This window comes from Chaetura pelagica, unplaced genomic scaffold (assembly GCF_000747805.2).
Source record: "Chaetura pelagica isolate M959 unplaced genomic scaffold, ChaPel_1.0 scaffold1176, whole genome shotgun sequence".
Classification (NCBI taxonomy): domain Eukaryota; kingdom Metazoa; phylum Chordata; class Aves; order Apodiformes; family Apodidae; genus Chaetura; species Chaetura pelagica.
The window spans coordinates 57871-67590 of record NW_009953603.1 but is presented as its reverse complement, the minus strand read 5'-3'; positions in this window follow the sequence as shown (position 1 = coordinate 67590).

Sequence of the window (9720 nt, the reverse complement as noted above, 5' to 3'; positions counted from 1 at the left end):
TGAGCCTATTCGTGTTTTGGTGTGTGTTGGTGTGCTAACATGGTTATTTCTTTCTATCATGCCTAGCCAAGCAAAGATTAGGGAGCCTGCAGTGTTTCTCCTTGCTGCTGGATAGTGTTGTGCTACTGTGAGTTAATTTGTTCAGCAATATCAATGTGTGCAAAAAGAATACAGAAATTCTACATCTTCATCTGAGCTTGTTCTTGGTTCTACCTTGTTCAGCTTCATGTGTTGGTGGCTTAGAGTGGGAGAGTTCGCATAAAGATTGGTTTTATGGAACAGGATGTAGGTGTGCGAAACTGCTGCTATTGTAGGTCAGACTGGCAATTAAGAACAAACCAGGTAAACTAGGGGGAAATGAGACTTGCCTGGAGGAACTCTGGGCTTCCTTTGAGTTCTGAATTAATTTTCTGTGGAGTTGGTAATTTCAAAAGCTATGTGAAGAAGCAGTGGGTTTTGTGGCTCTTGTGCTGATGCAGTTCTTGTATGGTCTGACAGCTGGGCTTTGCTAGGATGGGCTGCAAGGCCAGAAGAGTGTAATAGCACAGCTGAGTCCTCTTGAGTTTTTCCTAAGCAAGTCCTATCCACTTCTTTTTCTCTGCCCTCTCCCCCATTCCAGGTAAGGCTGTGGGCAAAGTTAGTTACATGCAGAGAAAATAATTCCTCTCTGGGTATTTCTCATTGAATTTAAACTTCCAGCCATTGGGTAATTGGTTGAATATTTTTCTCTTGATTTTAAAAAATTCACTCCTGTTTACATGTATATATCCCATGCACTGTCATCTTGAATGTATAAATACAGTGTACTGCTTTGCTTTGGTGGGTTTTTGGGGTGGCTCCTGTAAGAATCTGAGACACTCCGCCCAGCTCCAGTCAAGGAGCCATTGGAGAGACAATAGATGCTGCTCAGCGATTGACATAGGAAAGAGCTGATATAAGACCTGAGCAGAGCAGCAGTTGAAGAGTAAGAGCTGAGCTGGAGAGGCAGAGCAGTGCCTATGGTTAGTGAGGAAGAACGGGAAGAAGGTGCCCAAGCAGAAGTTTCCCTGCAACCCATGGCGAGATGGCAGCTGTGCCCCTGCACTCGTGGAGGAAAGTGGTGGAACATTCCCTGGGGCACCAGGAGGGATGAACTTGGAATTGCTGACTTGGATTATGCAGCTGTGGAAGACCCTGTGGCAGGAGAGTTGACTGTTCCTGAAGCAGCCCCTGACTCTGTGGGAAGCCCAGGCTGGAGCAGCTCTGGACCTTGTGGGAAGGACACAGGAAGGAGAGGTTCATAGAGGACTCTGCCATGGGAGGGACCCCGGGGGGAAGCAGGGAAGGACTGTAAGGAATCCTTCTTCCTGAGGAGGAAGGAGCAGCAGGAACCACCAGCCTGTGAACTGACTCTAAACCCCATCCCCTGTCCCCCTGTGCCGCTGGGGGGAAGGAGGGAGAGAAACTGGGAACAAAGGGATTTGGGCCCGGGAAGAAGGGATGGGTGGGGTAACATGTGCAAGCCCTGCTCTTTGTGTTGTCTGTGTCCTGTGTGTGTTTGATTAGTGTGAAATTGAACTATTATTTTTCCCCAAGTTGAGTCTGTTTTGCTGGGGACCTTAATTGGTGAAGAACCTTCTTTGTCCTTATTCTCAACCCATGAGCTTCTAGTTGGACTTTGTCCTCCTCATCCCACAGTGTGTGTATCTGGGGAGGGGAGATTTGAGTGAGCTGCCATGGGGCTCGTTCTTTGTTGTCTGGTTAGGCCCAAACCACGACATATAGATGAATGTTTACGCTTACTAAAAACCTTTTTGATCAGTGCTTATCTTGTTCAGAGCTTTTGAGTGTGCTTTCCAAAAGCAGAAACTCTCAGGCAGACAAGATTCAGGAAAATACCTTCCTTCTGTGTACGTGTTGAATGGCAGTTAGATTATGAATGGGTTCTTCCCCCTCTTCCCCCTGTCAGGGTGATTCATGGGGAGGGGTGAGGTGACGTGCCTGAAGAGGGCTGGCAAGGGCGTTGTGAACATCATGAGTAGCAAGACTGATCTAACTGCAGGAAACAGTAGTCATACTTGCTGCAGGCATCACTCTTCTGACACTGGAGACCGTTAGCTTATTTAAAATAGCCACAACGTTGGCATTAGAATTTCTTTCATGGATAATGGATTTTGATTGGGCTGATCTTAGAAAAAAATTTGGAACACTGTCGCTTATGTCATGGGCTGGTGAGAACCATTGTACTAACAAGTGTATGTAACACCTGCCTGCACTATTGTTTCCAAGAGGGCATCCATTCCCATGCTGTTCTTCCAATCCACCAGGATTTAGGTTTGCTTCCCATCTATTTTTTTATCAGTCTCCCTGACTCCATCAGCACCTGCCTCTCCCCACCCTTTAGAGATACGTATACTTCCTCTGTTCTTGGGGAGGGTAAGGCTTGTTTGTTTGCTTTATTTCAGTACATTCTGTTTAATATATTAATGTTATTTGATGCTGGTTTATTGGTACTTATCATAAAGGGACTTCTCCCCTCCTGCCCTTGCTGTGACTGACCTCATACTCTTTCTTTATGAATGTTGGAATGTAAAGCTGCTTTGTATGCTTCTTCCTGGGGTAATGAGTCATACTTGGACTTCAGTAGGATTTCTGTCATGATGCAGGCTGTTTCAAGATAATACTTTTCATATCAAGAGGTTATGCCAAGCTCTCACACCAAGGCAGGTGGAAAAAAAATACCTGTTCTTCATTCCTGGAAAGTTGTTCACTTCTGAGTCACTTGGCTTCTGTTCAAAACGAAAAGTGAGGGAAGACCTTGTCATAAGCAGGTTTTCCTGCTGCAAAATCTGGAATCGTGATCATTGATAGGCAGTTGCTCAAAGGAAAACAGCTCTCCCTGCTATTTGAATGTATTGGTGTTCTCTCGTGTCCCAGTGGATGGGGGCATTCAGCTAGACCTGGAAACAGATGAGAATGCAGTTTGGCTTTGGGTGGCCAGAGGTGAAATCTGAGCAGAGTCAGCTCAGCTTATGTGGTGAAAAAACTTAGTTCTAACACAATGAGAATTCTGCAGCATGAGTTACAAAATGTTTCCACATGATCTTGCCAGTATAGACGTTAAAAAAAACGTTACTGGTGAGTCTTGGAATAAGTAAGCAGTTAGCTAAGTATTTCTGTCATGTTTATGGAGGAGAAAAGGAAGTTGATTCAATTGGAGCAAATGTTCTTGTGTCATGGTGATCATTTCTTTAGCATCTGTCTTATGCCTCTGGCAAACTGGCAAGTTATTGGTTGATGAGTAGCCTACCCATACACCTGGTACAAACTGCTCACTGCCCTTTCATGTGGTTACATGCCAGTTCTGTGGTTCTCCATTGGAAGCCTTGAGCAGAGCATGTGGAGAGCAGGGATTGGGCTCACTCAGCAAGACCTGTTCCATGGTAGAGAGCAAGAACAACATCAGAAGAAGCTTGGCTTTCTGTGTTCAGAGCTGACTCTAATGTGGCCTTCAGCTACTACAGCCAGCAAGGATGTCAAGATAATGTCTGTAGAGATGCATCAGGTATTCACCAGTACCTCTCAATGTGAGCCTGAGCCTGTTTTCAGTGACAGGTGAGAATACAAGGAATGTGAGTGGCTGGTGTCCACAAACAGGCATTGTTCTTAAGTTGTGTTCTCAGGTACCCTTTCTTCCTCCTCCCCCTCCTTTTTTTTTTTTTTAATTGCTTGTTTAAAGAAAGCCAGTTTGTTACAAAAATCCTCCAAACACTTTCCAGTGTTTGAATCCACATTTCAAAAGTTGTGCTGCTCATAACTCTGCTCTGACTACCGTAGTTGAAGATGGGAACAAATGCTGTTTCCTCACTGCTGAAACACTCCCTCTCCCTGTAGGGCATTATGTTTATACAAGAGAAAGATTCAAGTAGTGGACTGTAGCAAGGGATTGTTCTTTGCTTGCTTGCTGTAGTTAAACATCTAAACCTTTCTGATGATGAATGTTTAGTGTCTTGTGCCTTGAAACCTTGATACCAGAAAGTTCTGTGTTTTCCAGATCAAGTTGCTAAATCCTTATAGCTGGAATTACCTAGTAGATTTGAATGATATATGAGTTCTAAGTGAGAATAGCATCACAGTGGTATTTGCTCTAGGTTGCTTATAGTTTGGTAAGCTGTGTAGTTGATTTGTGTAGTGGTTACATTTTTAGGTGATTAGCAGGAAGCTAAATGCAGGTCACTAGGATTGTAGTTGTGTATGTGCTGACTTCTGAGAAGAGGGCATAAGTGAAGCAACCATCTGGAGGACACTTGTAGTCTGAATTCAGAGACAGGGAGCAGAAATTCTTAAAAACTGATAGCTGTGCTCTGTACAGTTCTATTCCAGCAGTGTTTACATGTTAGTATGTGTTAAATGAATGAATGAACAATCTGCTGAGCTTTCTTCAAATTATATCATTGAATCATAGAATGTATTAGGTTGTAAGGGACCTTAAAGATAGCAGGGACTTGGGCAGGGGCCCCTCCCACTAGATGAGGTTGCTCAAAGCCCCACACAGTCTGGCCTTGAACGCTAAATTAGCTATGTAGCTGAACAAAGAGCACAGATGACCTTGAAAAACCATCGTCCTTTCATTCAAGGGCTTATTTTCTTTCAACAGCTGTTTGTTTGGTTTAAGACCATTGCCACCTGTGACTTAGGTTAGGGTGAAACACCATCCACTGATATAACCAGTATCACCAATTCTACATTGAGTGTTGCACTGTTGAATGAGATGGGTACAACTACATGTGCTGTGTAAAATCCTTGCAGTAGAATTCTGTCATTGGTCCTGACTTCTGCTCTTAGACTTCTGTCCTCATTTGAGCCAGGACTGAACCAATTTTCCTTTTAGTAATTTTATTTCTCAGTGAAGTCTCTTCTAAGTTACTGCACCTGCTGAAATTAACAGCATATTTTTCAGTCAGTGTCTGCTCCTAGGAAGTATAACACTGGATGTTTATAGTTGTGGCTGGAGAATGGGAAGCAGACAGGCTCTTGCTTAGACTGATTCCTAGAGAAACTAAGGTCACCGCTTGGTTCTGCTCCACTTCTTGTGTGCCAGAAACAAAAGGGGGGGAAAGGAGCCACACTTGAAACCCTCCTGCAGGGAGGAGAGGACAGAGCAAGTGACCCAAATTGACCAAATGCAGCATTCTGTCCCTTACATGTCACACTCCATGTAAAGCTGAGGGATCATGAGAGTCAAGCTCTCTTCACCCAAGGCTGGTGTCCTGGGAGGACTTCATCTGTTTGTCTGCCTTTGATCCTGATCCATCTATTCCTGAACCCGTGCATTCTGCACACAGCTCCTGTCTGCTGCTGACTGCAGGAGCTCAGTCCAGAACTTTCCCAGGGCCTGTTGTAGAGCCTTGTTGGTGACTGGGGGGAGCATGACAGTGGATCTGTATGTATTTTTTAATATTTCATTATTTTCTTTTGCATCATTGGTGTTTCACTAAAGCTGTGTAGTTTAATTTCCAACCTGTAAGTCTCTCTCTCTTCTTTTTCCTTTCAGTCTGGGAAGGGAGAGGGGTTCATGGCATCCGTCATTCATTTAATTGCCATCTCAGTTCTAAAACCTCAACAGCTTCTCGGGGAGAAAGGGTGTTGATAGACTTTGTACATTTATTAAAAGTAATTTTCATTGCTAACTTTTCAAAAGTTGGCCTTGCATGACAGTACTGTTTCCAGCTTGCTACATTCATAGCTCAGTAGGATAGGGCTTTGGTGGTAAAGAAAGCAGCTGAGGAGCTGGTAGGGTTGTCATTTAAAATCCTATGCCAGTGCTGCAATCTCTAGCTGAAGTGGAAATGAGTTTGCTTTATCAGAATTGCACCTGGTATGTGTGAGTCAGTACTCCTGGGAATCTGACAGACTGGTGAATCAAAACAGCTTTACTGTGCTGCAGTCAGTTAGTGTATAGGTTAATGTTTCTGTATCTAACTACATTATAAATCAGTGGGGCATATGTAGATTGCCATTTGCTGTCTGAGAGGTAAGGAAGCTCATATGCCTGTGTTACCACACATGCTGTGAACTCCTTGTGTGTGAAATGTTAAAAAGTTTTCCCAGTAGAGGCTGAAAAAGTCAGGACATTTATATGACTTAGTACTTTGTCTCCTGGAGAATAAGACTTTTTCTGCATATTGGATGTAGGCAAGCAAGGTATGTTCATACTGTAATGTGGGAACTGGCCTTTACTTCCCAACCTGCCCAAAGGCATCCGTGGCACGTTGTCTTTCACCAGACAGGAAAGCAAAAACTTTCTTATAAGTGCTTAACTTCAGGGAACCTTTCTGTATCTGACATTGCTTACACAACTGTTGCGGAGGGACTCCTACATTTAGCTTTTATCCTGTTTCATACAAAGCAATGCTGCAAAGGAGCCATAAAATGGTGTTGAGTTTATTACTATCTGGTGACACTTACAGATGTGCTTGATTTGAGAAAACAGGGGCTTTTATGTAGTCAGAACTTTTTTTTGAAAGTGCAACTGCATTGCCTGACCTTTTGTTACTTCATGTTTTAGTTCGAGGTTGAGGAAGTATCTAATGGCATCTGTACATTGTAGAAGAAACTGGTAGTTTTGTTGTCTGTTGCATCCTCTTGGGAGGAAAGCTGCAGAAGCTCACCTGTTGGGTTATGTAAGCCTGTAGTACTGTCTTCAAAGTGTCCTTTTACTGCCTTCATAGCTGTTCTGTTTTCTTGATTATATATTCCCTAATATCTCCAAATGCTGATTTAACTTTTACTAAAATTCCTTTTCCAATATGCTAAGTAAAAGAGGAGCTTTCAAGCTTTATAAAAGCAGATGTATGTATGTGCTTGTGAGTCTGTATGTGTATACACGCGTGGTTTTTTATATGCATGTATGTATATACTCCTTCTTGCACTTATTTGCTCTTCCTGGATTTTATTTTTTTCCTATCAAAACTTTTCTGATTTAGGACCCAATATTTGTAATGTTTGGAATTGGGGTCCCTGAACATGAACCATAAATCAGTACAGTATTACCTTCTCTTTACAGGTAATATTTTCTGTGCAGTCTGATGGTTTGGTCCTGAGGGTAAAAGAGAATTGCTGATCATAGGCTCCTGTAGTGAAATATATTCACACACCAGGAACCCACCATGTAGTTGAGTTTGGCACTTAAAATGAATGGTTTGGTTTGCTTTGCTTCATGGGGTTTTTTTTGGAAAGTCTTTGATTTGGAAAGATGAGGGCTTCTGTTCCTCAGAATTGCACACCTCCAGGTGCAGCAGTGACTGGCCTTACAGTACTGAAAGACAGACAGATGCATATCACATTCCTGACTTTAGAAGAAACAAAATGTTTATCTTTTTTATCTTTTTGATACAAGAGCATTCAAGAGAGTATCAGCTGTGTTCTTTTTAATACAGATTATTCTTAAAACTGGGCCTGTTTACAAGGGCTTGTAGCAATAGGACAAGGGGCAATGGTCTTTAACTAGAGCGAGGTAGATTTACATTAGACGTTAGGAAGAAGATCTTTACACTGAAGGTGGTGAAGCACTGGAACAGGTTGCCCAGTGAGGCTATGGAGGCCCCATCCCTGGACATATTCAAGGTCAGGCTTGACAAGGCTCTGAAAGACCTGATCTAGTCAAAAAGGTCTCTGTGCACTGCCGGGGGGAGAGGCTGGACTAGATAACCTATGTATAAAGGTCCCTTCCAATCCCACACATTCTGTGATTCTATGATTATTTTTTTTTTCAATTCACTGCAGTTCATGAAATTCTTGTTTTGTCCTTGCAGGGGTCAGGGTAATCACAGAACAGATGAGTTTGGAAGGGGCCTCTTGTTATCATCTAAGAAAAAGCCCTGCTCAAGCAGGGTCAGCTAGAACAGTTAACCCACTGTTACGTCCAGTCAGGTCTTGAGTATCTCCACAGAAGGAAACTACAGCCTCTCTGGGCAACTTGTTTAAGTGTTTGACCATTATTACAGTAAAAAAGTGTTCTCTTGTGTTTAGATGGAATTTAGCATATTCTGATTTGTGCCTTTTGCTGCTTGTTCTCTCTGGGCTCTTCCAATAAAAGTCTGGCTCCATCTTCACTCTATTCCATCACGTATTTATATTCATTGATAAGGTCCCCATGGAAATCTTATCTCCTCCACACTGACAAGTCCCAACTCTCTCAGCTTCTTATGTGAGAAGAGCTCCAGTCCCATTAACAGCTTTTTGGTTCTTTCCTGGACTCACTTTAATATGTCTGTCTTTTTTGCACTGGGGAGGTGAAAAATTGGACCTAGCAGTTCAGATGTGGTTTCACTAATGCTGAATAGAGGGAAAGAATCATCTCCTTTGACCTGCTTTCAACACTTTTCCTATGCAGCCCAGATTATTATTGGCCTTCTTTACCATGAGGAGGGTGCATTGCTGGCTCATATTTAACTTGCTGTCATACAGGACCCCAAATTCCTTCTCTGCTGAGCTGCATTTTAGCCATTTAGTCTTTAGTTTTCCAGCATCTCAAGGTCACTCTGAATGGCAGCACAGCCATTTGTTCTATCACCCACTCCATTCAGTTTTGTGTCAGTAGATAGTGATCCTGACTCCATCATCTTAAAGGTCTTTTCCAACCAGAATGAGTCTGTGATTTGGCTAGCTAAGGCTTGGCAAACTTCAAAGAATGGAGATACCTCCCATGACCTACCTGGTGAGCCACTCTAGGGATGCACTACACTCTAGGGAAGAAGTTTCCCGCAGTGTCCCACTGGGATCGTGTCTTTGTCCTTATTGCATCTTCTGACATTTTGTGAGAAGGGTTTGGCTCTGATTGCCCTTCAAGCAGCTGAGAGCAGCTGTTACATCCCCTTTGACCTTCTCATCAGATTAACCAAAACCATCTCCCTGTATCACAGGCACCAGGACTGTGCTGTCTCGGTACCTCTGCACTGGCTCCTTTTCAGTTTTATGAACTAGCTCTCTCCTCACACTCTTCTTGTAGGGACTGTGCAGGATGGGCACCATAGGACCCACTTGTTGGTGTCTGTAGCCTCCTTGAGGCCAAGCATAAACACATGAGATCTTGCCCCTCAATTTCCTAGCTGTATTCCTCTTAACAAAGTGCAGTTTTGGTTTGCTACATTCAGGAGGACAGTACACAATTCCTTTCTGTGAAGCTTCAACACTTTTACTTTTTGATTAATACAATGTGTGCTAAGCTCTAGTTAACAGTGCTCTTATTTAGTGTTCTTGCTCTAGTTCTATGCATTTTCTGCTGGCATTCTGCAGAAGTAACTGAAGAGAATCTTTTTATCAGCATGTGTAATTATACTGTTGAGGGTTTTTTTGTGATCTTTGTGTTGCACTTCTGAATGATCTTCTCTTAAAGAGTTAACTGCATACCCAAATTTCAACATTTTAGAGATTTATGTACAATTGCTTGGAAGTGTGCTGTACACAGACTGACAGGGATCATGTGCTTCCTGAAATCTGGTTCATGCAAGCTGGGGAATGTAGCTGAAAGCATGAGACTGTGCTGTGGTTGTTAGCTGGAGCAAACTTTTTTACTTTCAGCCAGTTACTAAATGTAGAGATAGAATTTAAAAGTCTTGTGCAACCTTTCCATGGGTATAATTATGTGCTATGAAAGAATGGATGGAAGTTGAATGTTCTAACATTACTATTATGCTAAGTCATAGTTAGTAGTGATGCTGATGCCTCTTTTCTTTCTTA